Raw genomic sequence first — 20,206 nt, 5'->3', positions numbered from 1 at the left:
AAGATCTCAACATAAATCCAGCCACACTGAATCTTCTAGAAGAGAAAATGGGAGATACCCTTGAACCGATTGGCACAGGAGACCACTTCCTGAACATTACACTACTAGCACAGACATCTGCAATTAATAAATGGGACTTCCTAAAACTGAGGAGCTTCTGTAAGGCAAAGGACATCATCAGTAAGACAAAACGACAGCCTAAAGAATGGGAAAAGATCTTCACCCACCCCACATCTGACAGAGGGCTGATTTCCAGTATATACAATGAACTCAATAAGCTAGCCACTAAAACACCAAACAATGAAATTAAAAAGTGGGGTGCAGAACTGAATATAGAATTCTCAATAGAGGTATTTGAAATGGCTGAAACACACTTAAGAAAGTGCTCAAAATCCTTGGCCATCAGAGAAATGCAACTCAAAACAACTCTGAGATACCATCTTATATCAGCCAGATTGGCTAAAATCAAAAACACCAATGACAATCTATGCTGGATAGGATGTGGAGAAAAAGGAACACTCCTCCATTGCTGGTGGGAGTGCAAACTTGTAAGACCACTTTGGAAATCAGTATGGCAGTTGCTCAGAAAAAGGGGAATCAGTCTACCTCAAGATCCAGCAATTCCTCTCTTGGGCATATACCTAAATAATGCACTTCCATACAACAAGGACATATGTTCAACCATGTTCATAGCAGCATTGTTTGTAATAGCCAGAACCTGGAAGCAACCTATGCCCCTCAACTGAAGAATGGATAGGGAAAATGTGGTACATTTACACAATGGAGTACCACTCAGCAGAAAAAAGCAATGGAATCTTGAAATTCGCAGGCAAATTGATGGAACTAGAAGAAACCATCCTGAGTGATATAACCCAGTCACAAAAAGACAAACATGGTATGTCATACATGAATTTTAGACATAGAGCAAAGGATTACCAGCCTACAATCCTCTTCATCAAAGAAACTAGGAAATAAGAAGGACTCTAAGGGGAAAATGCATGGACCCCAGGAATGGGAAGGGGCAGGAACTCCTGATCTAATTGGGAACATGAGGGTAGGGGAGAGGGAGCTGCCAGAATGAGAAGAGGAGGAGAGGGGGGAGAGGAGGAAATGGAGGAGCAGAAATATTGAGTTGGGGGAAGAATAGAGAAGAGCAGGATGAGAGATGCAATATTAGAGGGAGCCATTATAGATCTGAGGAGAGATCTGGCACTAGGGAGATTTCCAGAGAAATACAAGGATGACATGAACTGACAATCTAGGCAATGGTGGAGAGGATAACCTAAATGCCCTTCCCCTATAATGAGACTCTTGACTACTTTTTATGCCATCCTAGAGCCCTCATCCAGTGGTTGATGGAAGCAGAGGCAGACACCCACAGATATACACTGAACTGAACTCTGGAACTTAGTTGCAAAGAGAGGAATGAAGATCAAAGGGGTTGGTACCAGGCTGGTGAAACCCACAGAAACAGCTGGCCTGTACAAGGGGAGCACATGGACCCCAGACTGCTGTCTGGGACACCAGTACAGGACTGATCCAGACCCCTGAACATGGATGTCAATGAGGAGGCCTCAGAACTCTAGGGGGCTCCTGGTAGTGGGTTAGTATTTTTCCCTGGTGTAAGAAGGGACTTTGAGAGCTCATCCCTCTCTGCCTGGACACATGGGGGAGGGCCTACGCCCAGCCTAGGATGATGTGGTGGACTTTGGGGAGCTCCTGTTGAGGGCCCTACCCTGCCTGGGGAGTGGAGGGTGAATAGGGTAGGGGGTAGGTTTGGGATGGGCGGAATGGGTAAGAGGGAGAAGGGATTGACATGTGAAGCAAGCTTGTTCCTAATTTGAACTAATAAAAAAAATTTAAAAAAAACTTCTTAAGAGTCACATTCAAGCCAAGAGTTCTATGGGGTTGAGGCCAACCTTAGCTCCATAGTGCAGCTGTCTCAAGAAACACACAAACGAGAAATCTGAAGTTATATAGTTACAGGAAGAGTTAAGAACAAGATCACAGTGCATTCCTATTTAATAATGATTTTTTAAATAGATGTAAAAAATGCTCAGTCTACTTTGCTTTTCTATTTTAATATGATTCAACTATTCAACCATTTAGGAAATTATCTCTTATTGGGTACTCAACACTTTCATCTTTCCAAATATTCTCATTCATCCACTGAACATTTATTGAGGCCTTATTATGTAATAGGACATGATGGACATTTAAAATACTAATCAAAGGGCGTTTACCACAGTCAAAATATATGCTACACATATTATACTGCCCCTTATAGTACTACATGTATTTATCAAAATATGAAACACATATTGATCTAATCAGCCAGCTTAGGAGGAGGCATGTTGACAGTGTCTGGGACATGTGTTCCTTTTCTAGGACAGAAAAGCCTCAAATTGGGGCTTCCTGAGGGACATGCTGTCACATATGCTTTTCTAGGACGGATTAAGAGAGCCAGAGCAGCTGGGACTCATTTTCAATATGAAACCATTGTGAAAGGCTTTACATGAATGGCTAAAACTCTAGGTTCGGATAAGCTGGCCAAGCCTAAGAAGAGGGCACATTGGTCTTGGTGTTAAAGCAGAGAAAATTGATTTAGATCACAAAAAGGGCAGGTTTAACTTTCGATTCCATAAGCCTAAGGAAATGAAAAACAAAGGTCTGTGCCATCATACATCAGTCCTTGTGTGTGTGTCATAGTCAAGAGACCATCAGGATTAAAGCTCTGTAAGAAATGCCACAGGGGAAAGTGAAATAAGACTATGATTTGTGTTAAAGGTCGCCCGTTTGCAAAATTTTAGATGATTCTCGATAAGGTTCACTGTCTTTATATTGAGGAGTGTGTTCTTACCTTGTTGTCTCCACATCTCTTCCTCTAATCAGTGTAGGTGGAGCTTGTGCTTCAGGAGTTCTTTCTTTCTCCAATTGGTATAGTTGAGGTCTGTGGCTCCCTCAACCACTCCTTCAGGTACAAGTAGAGCAGGGCTTCCGGTAACAGTTCTCCTCCAATGCTAGGACCTGCCTCTGACACTGCTTCTGGTTCTGAGGTTTGTGGCTCCCTTGATGCTGCTGTGGACCTGAAGCTCCAGGGTCTACTCTCAAAGTTTCAAATTTGAAGAAAATAGAACCTGGTGTTTTGCCCAACATAAGGCTTATTTGCCATTTCCTATTCCCTAATGTGAGAAATTACCAATACGGAGCCAGGTAGAAATACAAGGGATTTTAATAGGAAAAAAGCCTTACCTACAGAGCGATAAAAGGGGAATTGTAGGGGAAGCTGTAGCCACACCTGCTTAGGGGCTGGCTACAGGCGAGGTCAGGCACACCTATAGCCAGCCCCTAAGCAGGCGTGGCTACAGCTTCCCCTACAATTCCCCTTTCCTCTCCTGGCAGGAGAACCACATTTACTGTTAAGGACCACCTTGAGCATCTTTACATACAAAACAGCTTATTGCCAATGACTCGTAGGCTATATTCTAAGATTAAAAAAAATAGTGGCCTAATATTTAAATTTGCATTTCAGTCAAATGAGATGGTAAGAGGCTTGGAAGTTTAGAATGGTGAATTAAAGTGAAAATAAGTACTTAATTCTCTATCTTTATTTAAGGAATATTGAATGACAGAATGATAATCTCTAGACGTGTGGACACATATCTAAAGATAGCACTTTGATGGTCATGCAATGTGATTTCTTTTTTAATTACATATACATATGCATGTGCATACACACGACAACCACTAGAATTCTTTTTCACCATTTCATTGAAAAAGATAGATGGAATTTGTAAAAACAAAGTGCGATAGCATAGTATCTAATATTGGACAGTCTGAAATGTTTGATCCTTACCCAATTACTCATTGAAGTGATGAATCTCCATTATTGATCTGACTCCAGATTTCACAGGGTAAGAATCCAACTTCAGGAATCCTTCAAACTTTAAGTTTCAGATCAAAAACTGTCTTTAAATTCTAGTTTTTTCATTTATTTTAGTTACTATTCTAATATAGTTCTTTAGTGGTTGCAACATGTGATTCTCATATTATCTCAATTTTTTTCTCCAAAGAAACCAAAGAATCTCTGCCATTAATAAAAGGAAGTGGGAGTGTTGTTGATGTTAGATGCTCCGGAAGGTCTGCTCTGTTGTTCTTTCCCCTGTGGGTTCCAATGTATTTGAACACAGATGAAGGAAGCTAGATGATGTAAAAATGAACTGTCCAGTGTATTTAGCACTCTGTGGTGGTGGGCGCATCTGCCAAAGGGTCAAGCTTTTTTGTGGTCCCTGAACATTCTCTCCCAAGTCTACACTTTGCCTAACTTGGGGAAGTGTAAATTTGTACAGATCTCTCATCCAACATATACATGGATGGCACCAAACTCCCTGTAAAAGTTCAAGAAGGCTAGACATTGTAATCCCACCCATGGTTGAGCCATCAGCCAATGGATGACTTTCTGGCCTTTCACCAAACAGTTATGTCATCCTTCCTTCCACTGAGGAAAAACAATGGTTTAGGGGTTCAATGAAAGTCAAGATATTGTTCTTTCTATTCTGTTTGGGGAAGTAACTTTATGAGAGGTTTCATTAATATTTTTCCATTAGGCTTATCTTCTTTTAGGTAGATAGATAGACAGACAGATAGATAGATAGATAGATAGATAGATAGATAGATAGATAGATAGATAATGGATAGATAGACAGATGATAGGTAGATACATAGATGATGGGACAGATTGATGATAGATATAAATAGATAGATAGATAGATAGATAGATAGATAGAGATAGATAGATAGATAGATAGATAGATAGATAGATAGATAGATAGATCCAAATAAATAGGAAAGAAACTGGACTAGCAAGATGCCATGCTTGACAACATGAGTCCCCACATCCTTATAGTGGAAAGACAGAAACTTCTCCTGCTAGGTTTCCTTTGTCTCCCACATATCCTCTATGTCCTGCATGTACACACATACAAAATAAATAAAGAAATGTCAAAAAATGTTGAAAAGCATTAGAAATTTTATGTTTTTCCAGGATACTCTGCAAAGTGATGAAACTACATAAACTTATTTACCAGTTTCTCACTTGCCTGGACAGTCAATAATAATTATGATAACAAAAGCAGTCATTGATTATTGATGACCTGATGCAGTGTCATCACAAGATTTGCAAACTTCATCACACACACACACACACACACACACACACACACACACTTACACATGTGTCTACCAAGACCCTGTGTTTGTTTCGTGACAACTGTGGTGACCCTGAGGGACACCTGCCCATGCTGGGAGAGGTTCTCTTACCAAGTTATCTCTTGCACATATTCACCTGTGCATACCAGGCAGTACTCGAAAGCATAGGATAAGGGGCAAGGTCTTGGTCTCATAGACATTCACTATGCAATGTTGCTACTATTGATGAATTTAAAAAAAAAAACAATAAGCAAGGTCCCTTTATATAGTGACACTGGGAAAATGTGCAAACTATTCTGCTTGATAGCTGCCTAAAGATTACACAACAAAGGCTGTAGAAGGAACCTTTAATACAGACTCCTCTAAATACAGATACATCATGAGGACAGAAGGGGGACTACTTAGAGAATGGAGAGAAATTGGCAAGATTTGGGGGTAACATCATAGTGGACATGAGCAAGGCACAATGATACATATGTTTTGGAATGAAACACCATTTTATATGTTCATGAAAAAAAAAACAACTTGTTTTAGTCTGGAACAAAAAGAAAGAGACCACTGGATTCAGCAGTCAAGAAAGGCATTTGAAAGGTAAAGGACTCACCCCGAGATATGAATTAGAATAATGTGCCAATCAAGCCTAAAAGAGGGCATTTAAAATGTTTGAAGCAAGATGGGCCATGGTGGCGCACGCCTTTAATCCCAGCACTTGGGAGGAAGAGGCATGCGGATTTCTGTGAGTTTGAGGCCAGTCTGGTCTACAAAGCTACACAGAGAAACCCTGTCTCAAAACAATAAATAAATAAATAAATAAATAAACAAATAAATAAAAGATTTGTGGCAGATAGCAATAGTCTAAAGGTAGAAAATGGTAGTTGTCATCTGTGCATGAGCCAGTCTATTTTATTGCAGAAACATGATGCTATTAAATATTCCGGCTCTGGAAAGTAGCCTGCTCCTTCAGAAACACGTGATACACTTCTGGGAAATGGCACATGACTGATAGCAAATCCTCTGGTGTTGATTTCCTGGTAGCAACAAGTCTATGAGCAGATGCACAGTGCCTATCAAATGTCAAATCACCAGTAACTGTTCTTTTATAATCTCACTTTGAATCAATGTGTCCATAGGCTCCTCAGTGATTTTGTTTTCAGATCTTCTTTGAACAAGGTACTTGGCATTAGATTCTATTCTAAAACTGACTCAGCACCTCAATAGACACTTAGGCTCAATTAAGGGAAACAATTAAGCCATTGTAATACAATTTTAATCAGAGTTATCAAATAAGTAAAACTCAGGTGTTGGTTGTTCTTACTTTTGTTGTTGTTGTTGTTGTTTGGATTTTTTTTTCGAGACAGGGTTTCTCAGTGTAGCTTTGGAGCCTCCTGGAACTCTCTCTGTAGACCAGGCTGGCCTCAAACTCACAGAGATCTCCTCTATCTCCCAAGTGCTAGGATTGAAGGTGTATGCCACTAATGCCTGGCTTGTTTTTATTCTTTTACTCTTGACTCTTTGTTCTTGCAGGGCACACTATCCAGCTCCCAAATAAATCAAACATGGAGGCCCAATTCTTACTTATAAAAACCCAGCCTTAACCTGGCTTGTCTCTAGCCAGGTTTTCTTAACTTAAGTTATCCCATCTTTTTCCTCTGGGCTTTGACCTTTCTCTTACTTCTGTATATTTTGATTTTGCTCACACTCTGTGGCTGGCTGGGTGACTGGGCCCTAATGTTCTTTGTTTTTGCTCCTCCTTCCCCTCTCCTTCTATTTATTCTCTCTGCCTGCCAGCCCCACCTATCCTTTCTCCTGTCTCAAATTGGCTGTTCAGCTCTTTATTAGACCATCAGGTGTTTTAGACAGGGAAAGAATCACAACTTCACATAATTAAACAATTGAAGCATAAAAGAATGCAACACATCTTTACATCATTAAAACAAATGTTCCACAGCATAAACAAATGTAACACACCTTAAAATAATATTCCATAACAGATACTATAGGTACATGTACAACTTTAAGGAAGGAAGAGTTCAGAAACTGACACTTCAATGATGCTTTTCGGATATGCAGATACTAGCCAGACCATATGTCTGATGTGGCTAAGAGAAGATAGGGCCTTGAAGAATTACAAGTCTTTGTGGCTTGTGGAAAATTGTGAGGAGATAATAGCATAGAATCTTCAGCAGCAAATGTCATGGACACTATATGCTAAGGAATTTGGACTTTATATGAATGCAGTGGGAAACCTCTGTAGCAAAAAAAATGACAAGACAGATTCTAGAGTTTTAAAGAAATGTCTAGAGCTTCTGTGTGGAGATTCTAGGGACAGAAAGACACAATGAAGGCTGAACACAAAGAGAACATAATCCATTCAAATAATTTTCTGTGAAAATTTAAAAGCCAGAATTGGGCTGAACTTTTGCCCAAATTTCACAGGGCATTGCTTTAAATGAGCTAAACCTCACTTACAAACTTCACTCCCATTTTTTTAATGCTCAGGTAGTGTATTCAGTCCCATGAGGTTGCCTCATATTACACTTAACTTCACGTATTTTGAAATGTAAGGTTTTCATTGACTCAGCACAGTCTTATTGCTTAGCTCAGGAAAACATGTCAATCTTTATGTCCCCCCAAAAGTGCCATTAACACACATGACATCAAATTTTGCTACGTGATGTAAAATTAAATCATGAGTCTTCACAATGTATTCCAATCAGCTGCTCTCTTGGCTGTTTTCAAATGTTAATCAACGTGGCTCCAAATGAACAGTTAACTTATTCAGCTTGCTCAATGGATTCTATGAATGCACTCACCATTACAAGTTAAAATTATATTACTTTTAGAAGTCATTTACAGCAGTTGAACAACCAAGAGAATTCTGAAAGACTTGTGTGACAGTACAATTAAACAATATGAACTTCGAGACTATTTAATATCCTGAAATTTAGTTATGATGTTACATTTCAGCGGAAATGATGTTTTGGAACAAATGTGGGCATTGTTTGCACTAAAGCTTTATCACATTAGATTCTGGACCACCGAGTAAAATGATCGTATGTATGCTGCTTGGCATTAAATACATTTCTAATAGAGAGGGGCCCTCTCCCCTTTGATTAAATGAGAGGTAAGAATCTTTTCAGCCAAAACACTGCCTGGGAAAAGGTGATTAATTTCTCAGAGCACCTATAACATGCCAAAGTCTGTGCTAAGATCTTTATATTTTGTGAGTCATGTGATCCTGAATGCCTGTTGAAGACCTCATCCTTCTGGTGGGGGTTGTCCTTCTGTATGCTGTGAATGTATGTTTTTTTATTGGTGGATGAATAAAGCTGTTTCAGCCAATGGACAGACAGGATATAGCCAGGCAGGAAGTATAGGTGGGGCTACCAGACTAGGAGAATTCTGGGAAGAGGAGCGTAGAGAGTAAGTCTCCAGGGAGAGGCCATGTAGCTACCAGGAAGATAGGATACCCAAACATTCTCCAGTAAGCCACAACCACATGGAGATACATAGATACATAGACTAATAGAAATGAGTTAATGATTAAGAGAGAGTGACTACCAACCAGGGGTTATACCTGGGACTTCCCTGCTGGCCTTTCCTACCTTGTCCCTACCTGTCTTAGTGTATCAAATTCTCCTCATTCTGAAATCCCAGAGTTTTGCCACCGCCCCTCCATTAACATGGAGAAAGTTCTCTGTTAATGAGGTTATATAATCTTTCTTATTCATTTGGTTTTGTGAAACAATGTCTCCCTGTGTGCCCCAGGCTGGCCTTCAGCTTAAAATCCTTCTGCCTCTACATCCTAAATACAGGCAGGTGCCACCACATTCAGCTATAATCTCCCTATTTTAATACCTTTGATCTTAATGATCCTTGCAAAGTTCTCTTGCCATGTAACAAATCATAGTCTCAGGTTGTAGTGATCTAGGCAAAGGCATTTGGAGGGGGGCATCTTTGTCAGGGGAGGGGGGCTATCCTGACCAGTACAATTCCCCCACCTAAGAATCTTCATGCCAAGCAGAGTTTAGAATGCACGCCAGTCTGCTCTGCCCCCTGTCTAGCAGTAAAGCCTTGGAGGCAGGGATAGCACAGATAAATTCATCTTCAGTCGTCATTCACTGGCTCCAACAGCTTCTCTAGGAGAGAATTTATCTGAGCTGTTATTATTCCAAAACTAATCAAAGATGGGTATTTCATAACTAGCTCTGCCTCCTCATTAAAGGACAGGCTTTCAGATGAACAACAGTGCTGCTTTTACAATGACATCATAAACTCCCTTGCTTGACTATGAAGACCACGAATACCTAGATTGAGTCAAAATGATCTCATGACATCACACTGGAGGCTATGAAATGCATCTCCACATCTTTATTTACTCTGCAAATATTTTGAGTGTTTTGATCAACATTCTAAATCAACTTAGTGGTTTTGTTGACATATCTGAATATAACATTGGGAGTGAGTTGTGATTACTCCATGTGACAGAATAGTGTTTCCTTCATATAGTTACACTGAGATAAGGTTGGTTGGCAAAGAGAGAACTTTAAAAAAAATCCAAGAAAAAAATCCAAATGTCTCATTGATTTATTCCAGAATATTAAATTTTAGTCTATTTCATTGGACATTATTGAGAAAACAAAGCTAAGAATTAAGGAAAGGAACAAAAGAATGTCTAAAATTTGTGAGAATTGTGTGCCAAAAATTTTAACTATAATTCAAGGAAAAGAGAAATGTTATATAAATGGGTTGGTAAACCTTCTTACTAGTGATGAGAATTTTAATTCTGTTCCTCCAAGGAAAAATTTAAAGTTCTACCAAGCATAGAGACAGCATCAGGAATATTAAAGCTATCTATAAGTGTAAGTTGGGAACCTTCTGTTCTAACTTTATACAGTAAGGTGGAAGAGAGCCTCCTTCTGGTCAGTTACACGGAAAGAAATTTTCTTTTTCTACTAAAAACTTTTCATCTGTTTTCAAGTAAAAATACAGCAGCTTCTTTTATAGAAAAAGATTCTGCAGTGTTAAAACAAGAAGAGCAAATAAAAAAATCTCTGTCAACTTCCTCAGCAGAAATGTGTCCAAACGCACACATTCTTCAAAGTTAAGGAGGCTCTGCGTTCTTTCAAATATAAGGTAATCATTTAGCACAATCATCATTTCAAGCAAAATGCAGTCCACACACTATGTTCTCCAACCATTGGTATATTTAGGACAAACATCATAAGCTTGAAAGTGAATTTTAAGTGACCTTTCCTGTACTAAAATATTTATTATTTTGGTATAGTTTAGACATAGACTCCTAATATTTGTTTATAAGCACACTAAATAGGAGCATAAATCATGATCCACACATTTTAATTTAAAATACATCAATCTGATTAATGGAGTCATTATTTTATATCCTTCAAGTCAAATTACATCCATAGTCATGAGTAACCATGAGCTCACCAGGAGATGTCTTGCCAGGCGAATGCTTGGCACACAGTAGGCATCCAATAAATACTGAAAATGATAAGCATGTATTTTATCCAGGTCTATGCAGTATACCAATTTTCAACCATGTGTAAACTCTTCACATTTAATGTTAACAAGGATCCAGTTTGTCCCATGTCCAAAACACCTGAGAGTTTCTTCTCCTGTTAATTGAATTACATTCTGGAGAAAGATGTTAATTACTATTAATTAAAGTTCCTATGAAAGTAATTTGTGAAGCAGTGCCATCCCTAAATACTCTGAGAATACACAGCAAGGATCTCAGAGTTGTCACATTCCTGTCCCATCAGCTTATGCTGACACAGAATTGTATGAATGCAGACATAGCCACTTAGCAAGAAAAACAACAAGTGAAGTTCACATACCTCCTTTTATATGACCTGGGAAAGCCTCTCAGATTCTTTTCTTCTGAAATTTCTTTTATATTTAATAATGCAAACACATGTGTATCTCTGTGCACATTACTGTGAGTACCCATGGAAGCTAGAGAAACTGGATCCCCTGGAGATGGAGCTATAAGAAGTTGTGGGCTTCCTGGTGGCTATTAAGAATCAAGCTTGGGAAACAGGAGGGTGAAATCCACATGCAATGGCACCACCAACAATAAATCCAAAACAAAGAAGAACCAATGAACAATGGACATTAATATCCCTAAATGTCAATGGTCTTAACTTACCCATAAAAAGATATAGGCTAACAGAATGGAAACGAAGACAGAATCTTCTGTTGTTTACAAGAAACACACCTCAATTTCAAAGACAGGCGATACCTCAAAGTAAAAGGATGGGAAAAAATTTTCCAATCAAATGGGCTCAAGAAACAAGCTGGTGTAGCAATCCTAATATCTAACAAATTAGACTTTAAACTAAAAGCAATCAAAAGAGATGAAGAAGGGCATTTCATACTCATCACAGGAAAAGTCCATCAAGATGAAGTCTCAATCCTGAACATCTATGCCCCAAATACAAAAGCACCCACATTTGTAAAAGAAACATTACTAACGCTCAAACCACACATAAAACCACACACACTTATAGTAGGAGACTTCAACACCCCCCTTACACCACTAGACAGGACCACCAGACAGAAACTTAACAAAGAAAGAAAGGATCTAACAGAAGTTATGACCCAACTGGGTTTAACAGATATCTATAGAACATTCCATCCAAACACAAAAGAATATACCTTCTTCTCAGCGCCACATGGAACCTTCTCAAAAAATGACCACATAGTTGGCAGCAAAGCAAACCTCCACAGTTACAAAAGAATTGAAATAACCCCCTATATCTTATCAGACCACCATGCATTAAATATAGAATTCAACAGCAATATGAATTGCAGAAAACCTACATTCTCATGGAAAATGAATAACACCCAATTGCACCATTCCTGGGTTGAGGAAGAAATAAAAAAACAAATTAAAGACTTCCTAGATTCTAATGAAAATGCAGACACAACATACCCAAATTTATGGGACACTCTGAAAGCAGTCCTAAGAGGGAAGTTCATAGCACTAAGTGCCCACATGAAGAAACTAGAAAAAAGTCACATTAGAGAACTGACAGAACAACTGAAAACACTAGAGCAAAAAGAAGCAAACTCACCAAGGAGGAGTAGACGCCAGGAAATAATCAACCTGAGAGCTGAAATCAATAAAGTAGAAACTAGGAAAACATTACAAAGAATCAATGAAACAAAGAGTTGGTTCTTTGAGAAGATCAACAAGATAGACAAACCTCTAGCCAAACTAACCAAAAGGCAGAGAGAGAGCACACTAATTAACAAAATCAGAAACAAAAGGGGGATATAACAACGGACACTGTGGAAATCCAGAGAATCTTTAGGTCATACTTTGAAAATCTGTACTCCACAAAATTCGAAAATCTAATGGAAATGGACAGTTTCCTGGATAAATATCACTTACCAAAATTAAATCAAGATCAGATAAACAATTTAAATCGACCCATAACCCCTAATGAAATAGAAGCAGTCATCAAAAGCCTCCCAACCAAAAAAAGCCCAGGACCAGATGGCTTCACTGCAGAATTCTACCAGAAATTCAAACAAGAGCTGATACCAATACTCCTCAAACTGTTCCGCACAATAGAAGCAGATGGGATATTGCCAAACTCCTTCTATGAGGCTACAATCACTTTGATACCCAAGCCACACAAAGATAAGAATAAGAAAGAGAACTACAGACCAATATCTCTCATGAACATTGATGCTAAAATACTCAATAAAATATTGGCTAATCGAATCCAAGAACATATCAGAAAAATCATCCACCACGATCAAGTGGGCTTCATCCCAGGGATGCAAGGATGGTTCAATATACGAAAAACCATCAATGTAATCCACCATATAAACAAACTGAAAAAGAAAAACCACATGATCATCTCACTAGATGCTGAAAAGGCCTTTGACAAAATCCAACATCCCTTCATGATAAAGATCTTGGAGAGAACAGGAATAACAGGAACATATCTAAACATGATAAATGCGATATACACCAAACCAATAGCCAACATCAAACTAAATGGAGAGAAACTCAAAGCATTTCCTCTAAAATCAGGAACAAGACAAGGATGTCCACTCTCTCCATATCTCTTCAATATTGTTCTTGAAGTTCTAGCTAGAGCAATAAGACAAGATCAGGATATCAAAGGGATACAAATTGGAAAGGACGAAGTCAAACTTTCACTATTTGCAGATGACATGATAGTCTACATAAGTGACCCGAAAAACTCTACCAGGAAACTCCTACAGCTGATAAACACCTTCAGCAAGGTAGCAGGATACAAAATTAACTTAAATAAATCTGTAGCCCTACTGTATACAGATGATAAACTCAATGAGAAAGAAATCATGGAAACATCACCTTTCACAATATCCACAAGCAACATTAAATATCTGGGGGTAACACTAACCAAAAAAGTGAAAGACCTGTACAATAAGAACTTTGAGACTTTAAAGAAAGAAATTAAAGAAGATACCAGAAAGTGGAAAGATCTCCCGTGCTCTTGGATAGGCAGAATTAACATAGTAAAAATGGCAATTCTACCAAAAGCAATCTACAGATTTAATGCAATCCCCATCAAAATCCCAACACAGTTTTTCACAGACATTGAAAGAACAATACTCAACTTTATATGGAAAAATAAAAAACCTAGGATAGCCAAAACAACTCTTTACAATAAAAGATCCTCTGGAGGCATCACCATCCCTGACTTCAAGGTCTACTATAGAGCCATAGTTCTGAAAACAGCTTGGTATTGGCACAAGAATAGACAGATAGACCAATGGAATCGAATTGAAGACCCAGATATTAACCCACGCACCTACGAACACCTTATTTTTGACAAAGGTGCTAAATCCATACAATGGAAAAAAGATAGCATCTTCAACAAATGGTGCTGGCACAATTGGATTCGAACATGCAGAAAATTGCAGATAGATCCATACTTGTCACCATGCACGAAACTTAAGTGCAAATGGATCAAAGATCTCTCCATAAACCCAGCCACACTGAATCTTTTAGAAGAGAAAGTGGGAACAACCCTTGAACAAATTGGCACAGGAGAACGATTCCTGAACATCACGCCAGAAGCACAGACACTGAGGTCTGCAATTAATAAATGGGACCTCTTGAAACTGAGAAGCTTCTGTAAGGCAAAGGACACAGTCAGTAAGACAAAACGACCACCCACAGAATGGGAAAAAATCTTCACCAGCCCCACATCTGACAGAGGTCTGATTTCCAAAATATACAAGGAGCTCAAGAAGCTAGCCACCAAAACACCATACAATGAAATTAAAAAGTGGGGTGCAGAACTAAACAGAGATTTTTCAACAGAGGAATCTGAAATGGCTGAAAGACACTTAAGAAAGTGTTCAAAATCCTTGGCCATCAGAGAAATGCAACTCAAAACAACTCTGAGATACCACCTCACACCTGTCAGAATGGCTAAAATCAAAAATACCAATGACAACCTATGCTGGAGAGGTTGTGGAGAAGAAGGAACACTCCTCCATTGCTGGTGGGAGTGTGAACTTGTAAGACCACTTTGGAAATCAGTATGGCGGTTGCTCAGAAAAATGGGAATCAATCTACCTCAAGATCCAGCCATTCCTCTCTTGGGTATATACCCAAATACTGCTTGTCCATACAACAAGGACATATGTTCAACCATGTTCATAGCAGCATTGTTTGTAATAGCCAGAACCTGGAAACAACCTAGATGCCCCTCAACTGAAGAATGGAAAGAGAAAATGTGGTACATTTATACAATGGAGTACTACTCAGCAGAAAAAAGCAATGGAATCTTGAAATTCGCAGGCAAATGGATGGAACTAGAAGAAACCATCCTGAGTGAGGTAACCCAATCACAAAAAGACAAACATGGTATGTACTCACTCATATATGATTTTTAGACATAGAGCAAAGGTTTACCAGCCTATAATCCTCTACCCCAAGGAAACTAGAAATCATGAATGACTCTAAGGGATAAATGGACCCCAGGAATGGGAAATGGCATGAACTCCCGAGCTAATTGAGAGCATGAGGGTAGGGAAGTGGGTGCTGCCACAATAAGAGCACAAGATGAAGAGTAGAGGAGAAGAAATGGAGGAGCAGATATATTGAGTTGGGGGAAGAATAGAGGAGAGAGAGCAGGATGAGAGATACCATATCAGAGGGAGTCACTATAGGTCCGAGAAGAGATCTGGAACTAGGAAGATCTCCAGAGACCTATAAGGATGACACGATCTGACAGTCTGGGCAGTGGAGGAGAAGTTGGCCTAGAAACCCTTCCCCTAGAATGAGATTGATGAATACTCTCTATGCTATTCTAGAGTCCTCATCCAGTGGCTGATGAGAGCAGAGACAGACATCCACAGAAATACACTGAGCTGAAATCTGGAACTCAGTTGAAGAGAGGGAGGAATGAAGAACGAAGGGGTCTGTACCTGGTTGGAGAAACCCACAGAAACAGTTGGCCTGAAAAAGGGAAAGCATATCGACCCCAGATGCTCTTTGGGAGGACAGTACAGGACTAATCCAGCCCCCTGATCATGGATGCCAATGGGGAGGCCCCTGCACTCCTGGGATTTTTAGACATAGAGCAAAGGTTTACCAGCCTATAATCCTCTACCCCAAGGAAACTAGAAATCATGAATGACTCCAGAGGGAGGTGGACTGGCGTTTTGCCCTGGTGGGTGGGAGGGACTTCGAGAGCCCATCCCACTTGAAGGGATTCGCTCTGTCTCTGAACACATGGGGAGGGGCCTAGGCCCAGCACAGGAAGATTTGGTGGACTTGGTGGAACCCTGGTTGGGGGCCCTACCCTGCCTGGGGAGTGGCGGGTGGATGGGGTGGGGGGTAGGTTGGAGGTGGGGGAGAAGGAATGGGGGTGGGGGAGGGAGAGGGAGAGGGAAAGTATATGTGAAAATATTAATAATTTAATAAAAAAAGAAAAAAAATAAATAAATAAATAAATAAAAAAAAAAAAAAAAAAAGACTTCCTAGAATTTAATGAGAATGTAGACACAAATACCCAAACTTATGGGACACTCTGAAAGCAGTGCTAAGAGGGAAGTTCATATCACTAAGTGCCCACATGAAGAAACTGAAGGAAAGTCACATTAGAGAATTGACAGAACAACTGAAAGCTTTAGAACAAAAAGAAACAAACACACCAAAGAGGAGTAGACGCCAGGAAATAATCAGACTGAGGGGTGAAATTAATGAAGGAGAAACTAGGAAAACATTACAAAGAATCAATGAAACAAAGAGTTGGTTCTTTGAGAAGATCAATAAGGTAGACAAACCTCTAGCCAAACTAACCAAAAGGCAGAGAGAAAGCATGCTAATTAACAAAATCAGAAATGAAAAGGGGGCTATAACAATGGACACTGAGGAAATCCAGAGAATCTTCAGGTCATACTTTGAAAACCTGTACTCCACAAAATTGGAAAATCTAAAGGAAATGGACAGCTTTCTGGATAAATATCACTTACCAAAATTAAATCAAGATCAGATAAACAGTTTAAATCGACCTATAACCCCTAATGAAATAGAAGCAGTCATCAAAAGCTTCCCAACCAAAAAAAGCCCAGGGCCAGATGGCTTCACTGCAGAATTCTACCAGAAATTCAAACAAGAGCTAATTCCAGTACTCCTCAAACTGTTCCGCACAATAGAAGCAGATGGGATATTGCCAAACTCTTTCTACGAGGCTACAATCACTTTGATACCCAAGCCACACAAAGATATGACTAAGAAAGAGAACTACACCCCGATATCCCTCATGAACATCGATGCTAAAATACTCAATAAAATATTGGCGAACCAAATTCAAAAACATACCAGAAAAATAATCCACCATGATCAAGTAGGCTTCATCCCAGGGATGCAAGGATGGTTCAACATGTAATCTATGTAATCAATGTAATCTACCATATAAACAAACTGAAAAAGAAAAACCACACGATCATCTCACTAGACACTGAAAAAGTTTTTGACAAAATCCAACATCCCTTCATGATAAAGATCTTGGAGAGAACAGGAATAACAGGAACATATCTAAACATGATAAATGCAATATACACCAAACCAATAGCCAACATCAAACTAAATGGAGAGAAACTCAAAGCATTTCCTCTAAAATCAGGAACAAGACAAGGCTGTCCACTCTCTCCATATCTCTTCAATATTGTACTTGAAGTTCTAGCTAGAGCAATAAGACACTGAATCTTCTAGAAGAGAAAGTGGGAATTACCCTTGAACAAATTGACACAGGAGACCGCTTCCTGAACATTACGCCAGTAGCACAGACATTGAGGTCTGCAATTAATAAATGGGACCTTCTGAAACTGAGAAGCTTCTGCAGAGCAAAGGAAACAGTCAGTAGGACAAAACAACCATCCACAGAATAGGAAAAGATCTTCACCTATCCCACATCTGACAGAGGACTGATTTCCAAAATATATAAGGAACTCAAGAAGCTAGCCACCAAAACACCAAACAATGAAATTAAAAAGTGGGGTGCAGAACTAAATAGAGAATTCTCAACAGAAGGAATCTGAAATGGCTGAAAGACACTTAAGAAAGTGCTCAAAATCATTGGCCATCAGAGAAATGCAACTCAAAACAACTCTGAGATACCACCTCACACCTGTCAGAATGGCTAAAATCAAAAATACCAATGACAATCTATGCTGGAGAGGATGTGGAGAAAAAGGAACACCCCTCCATTGCTGGTGGGAGTGCAAACTTGTAAGACCACTCTGGATATCAGTTTGACAGTTGCTCAGAAAAATGGGAATCAGTCTACCTCAAGATTCAGCCATTCCTCTCTTGGATATATACCCAAATAGTGCATGTTCATACAACAAGGACATATGTTCAACCATGTTCATAGCAGCATTGTTTGTAATAGCCAGAACCTGGAAGCAACCTAGATGCCCCTCAACTGAAGAATGGATTGAGAAAATGTGGTACATTTATACAATGGAGTACTACTCAGCAGAAAAAAGCAATGGAATCTTGAAATTCGCAGGCAAATGGATGGAACTAGAAGAAACCATCCTGAGTGAGGTAACCCAGTCACAAAAAGACAAACATGGTATGTACTCACTCATATATGAATTTTAGACATAGAGCAAAGGATTACCAGCCTATAATCATCTTCACCAAAGAAACTAAGAAACATGAAGGACTCTAAGGGATAAATGGTCTCCAGGAATTGGCCATCAGAGAAATGCAACTCAAAACAACTCTGAGATACCACCTCACACCTGTCAGAATGGCTAAAATCAAAAATACCAATGACAATCTATGCTGGAGAGGATGTGGAGAAAAAGGAACACCCCTCCATTGCCATGAACTCCTGAACTAATTGGGAGCAGAAGGGTAGGGGGGAGGGAGCTGCTACAATAAGAGCAAGAGAAGAGGAGTAGAGGAGAGGAAATGGAGGAGCAGAAATATTGAGTTGGGGGAAGAATAGAGGAGAGAGAGCAGGATGAGAGATACCATATCAGAGGGAGCCACTATAGGTCCAAGAAGAGATCTGGAACCAGGGAGATCTCCAGAGACCTACAAGGATGACACGATCTGACAATCCAGGCAATGGTGGAGAGGATAACCTAAAAGCCCTTCCCCTAAAATGAGATTGATGACTTCTCTTTATGCCATCCTAGAGCCCTCATCCAGTGGCTGATGGAAGCAGAGACAGACATCCACAGATACACACTGAGCTGAAATCAGGAATTTAGTTGAAGAGAGGGAGGAATGAAGAGCGAAGGGGTCTGTACCAGGTTGGAGAAACCCACAGGAACAATTGGCCTGAACAAGGGAGAGCACATCGACCCCAGATGCTGTCGGGGAGGCCAGTACAAGACTGATCCAGACCCCTGAACATGGATGTCAATAAGGAGGCCTCTGCACTCCAGGGAGCCTCTGGTGGTGGATTAGTATTTTTCCCTGGTGCAAGAAGGGACTTTGAGAGCCCATCCCAGGTGAAGGGTTACACTCTGGCCCTGGACACATGGGAAGGGCCCAGGACCAGCACAGGAAGATTTGGTGGACTTTGCAGAGCCCCCGTTGAGGGCCCTACCCTGCCTGGGGAGTGGTGGGTGGATGGGGTGGGGGTAGGCTGGGGTGGGGGAGGAGGGATGGGGGTGAGGGGAGGGAGAGGGAGAAGGGACTTACATGTGAAACAAGCTTGTTCCCTAACTAGAACTAATAAATAAATTTTAAAAAATAAATAAATAAAATAAAAAATAAGAATCAAGCTTGGTCCCTGGAAGAGCATATCTCAACCTCTGGGCTGTTTCTCTTGCCCTGCCTCCTAAATTCTTACTCATAGTGATTGAATAAGGAAAGGGTCTATTCTAGGCAAGTGCAAGGCAAAAGACAATTCCCATCCTTGAGAAACTTACACTGAAGTACTGAGACAGAAAGAATAAGCTAACAGAAGTTGAACTTGTCTGTTGAAAGAGCTAAGGGAGAATTTAGAAAACTTTTCCCCAACTCCTTTAAGGGAAGCACATCAGGTCCCCATGATAAAAGGTACCTGAATGTTTACATCTTCCTAGGGAGATGTAGGAAGTGTTTTGGAAATTAGTGTGCAGTCAAAAAAAAAAAACAGAGAATAATTGGAGGCTTATTCTCATAATCAAAGCTTTGCTTACAATAGGCTAATCCTTAATCACCAGATGTGTGTTCAAATGCCAGATGTGAAATGCCAGACCGAGCTTCTTACCAGGAGCCACACACAGGTGCACATGTAAGCACATTGTGTATTACCTTACACTGTAAACTGATTTTCATATGCAGTCATAAATATTCAACAGCTTGAAACCTTGACTTATGAAGGCCAAAGCACTCCAGTTCTCCAAAGGGATTCATGTGTTCCTTGCAAATAGGAATTTTGGAAGAATGTCCCATATATTACATTTGGGGTAGGGGTGGACAGGGAGCTCCCTTTCCCACCACATCCAG

This window comes from Cricetulus griseus (genome assembly GCF_003668045.3).
Source record: "Cricetulus griseus strain 17A/GY chromosome 1 unlocalized genomic scaffold, alternate assembly CriGri-PICRH-1.0 chr1_0, whole genome shotgun sequence".
In the NCBI taxonomy this organism is placed as follows: Eukaryota; Metazoa; Chordata; class Mammalia; order Rodentia; family Cricetidae; genus Cricetulus; species Cricetulus griseus.
This window is presented reverse-complemented; position numbering follows the sequence as displayed.